Source organism: Coffea arabica, chromosome 6e (genome assembly GCF_036785885.1).
Source record: "Coffea arabica cultivar ET-39 chromosome 6e, Coffea Arabica ET-39 HiFi, whole genome shotgun sequence".
NCBI lineage: Eukaryota > Viridiplantae > Streptophyta > Magnoliopsida > Gentianales > Rubiaceae > Coffea > Coffea arabica.
The window spans coordinates 18549302-18551064 of record NC_092321.1 but is presented as its reverse complement, the minus strand read 5'-3'; the positions used below and the strand labels follow the sequence as shown (position 1 = coordinate 18551064).

The following is a 1763-nucleotide window of genomic DNA, read 5'->3' as shown; positions in this document are numbered from 1 at the left end:
CGCTTCCTGTCTATGGTAAATGGCAAAAAGAACAACAAGCAAAGAAACAAAAAATGCACTCAACGTTACTGACTTTCATTTAATTAATTATACGGAACGCTTGGTTGAAAGAAGAACTGCATTTATTACATATCACACATTATACGGAACGCTTGGAGAAAATCAGACCAGCTAGAAGACATATATGTCCGTAGTCCATTCAGAGGTAAAGTTGCGGCTTCCCTGGACATTAATTATCTTTCACCTCCTTAGACTCAGCGTGGTTGCCTTGATAGTGATAGAGTAGTAAGGAACCGAGTTTCGACTCAAAGTCTTTCATAAGAGGTTTCTCTTCCTTAGACTTAGACTCAGCGTGGTTGCCTTGATAGTGATAGAGTAGTAAGGAACCGAGTTTCGACTCAAAGTCTTTCATAAGAGGTTTCTCTTCCTTAGACTTAGACTCAGCGTGGTTGCCTTGATAGTGATAGAGTAGTAAGGAACCGAGTTTCGACTCAAAGTCTTTCATAAGAGGCTTCTCTTCCTTAGACTTAGATTTAGCGTGGTTGCCTTGATAGTGATAGAGTAGTACGGAACCGAGTTTCGACTCAAAGTCTTTCATAAGAGGCTTCTCTTCCTTAGACTTAGACTCAGCGTGGTTGCCTTGATAGTGATAGAGTAGTAAGGAACCGAGTTTCGACTCAAAGTCTTTCATAAGAGGCTTCTCTTCCTTAGACTTAGACTCAGCGTGGTTGCCTTGATAGTTCCAGAGTAAGGAGCCCGGCTTCGACTCGAAATCCTTCAATGTGTTACCATCACTTGTCTTCTTCTGATTGGAAAGGGACAACTCTGCGTGGTGATTGTCCTCAGTATGCTCATTAATGCCAGCAGATTGCAAAGAGTCCGTAGGATTCTTCCTTGCTTCAGTGATGCATGCAAACTGCACATTAGTGCAAATATTAACATAAAAGAAACTAACGTCAATATAGGTACGTTGATGGTAGCACCGTAAAAGATGACCCCTTGAAGGGAAGGATAGTTAATGTCCAAACACGAGCTCAACTGGCAACAGGAATATTCCTTTGTTGATTTTAAGGTTCTTGATTTGACTTTCAATCTTTCCCGGATGAATCCTCTAACTAGAAAATGGTAAATAGTGTCATATGCCATTACTCAAGTTACATTGACGTTTAAGTATGGTACCAGCATTGGTAATGTTTGGAAGTCAAGCTTTTATTAGAATAGAACTACAGAGCCATCTGAAGAGCTTCCATTCCTTCAGTGGCGATGGTTAGAGCTGCAGATAAATGTGCAAAAAGGAAGAAGAATGTGTTTTCTCAGGTAGTTTTAATTCACGGGTTTCATCAGTATTCCTATACAGTAGCAATTATATCGTATGAACTACTACTTCAAGTACAGTATTGATGGTTGAGAAACATTACCAGGGCAATTGAAAAGACTGCGATCAGAGTGATAGATGAAGCCATGCCTTGCCTATGAACAGACTCAAAATGTAACTTTGGTGGTGAAAAGACTCTTGGGGGCTATACGGCTATTTATACAAGGCGATAGCTAAGTGAAGCTAGCAAGGTTACAGCATGGATCACGTGGCTGGTTGGTTTGCATCATGTGGGTAGGTCTACATTTTGGTCCCTTTTTTCTAAACAATCTACAGTTATGGTCTAAAATAAATTTAGTGATTTTGTCTAGATCTACTAGATTCAATAATGTTATAGTATTCAAACTTGTTTGATTATTTAATAAACTTCAAACTGTATTCAAACTTG

At 39.5% G+C, this 1763-nt stretch overlaps 1 long non-coding RNA gene across 1 annotated transcript; it reads right to left on the bottom strand.

Moving 5' to 3' along the window:
• Positions 1–373: 373 nt before the first annotated feature.
• LOC140009573 (uncharacterized) lies at positions 374–1554 on the bottom strand. Its single transcript, XR_011817034.1, has 2 exons — positions 1419–1554; positions 374–916 (listed from the first exon to the last, which is right to left on the bottom strand). It is a non-coding gene; the product is annotated as an uncharacterized lncRNA (long non-coding RNA).
• Between the last annotated feature and the right edge of the window lie 209 nt (positions 1555–1763).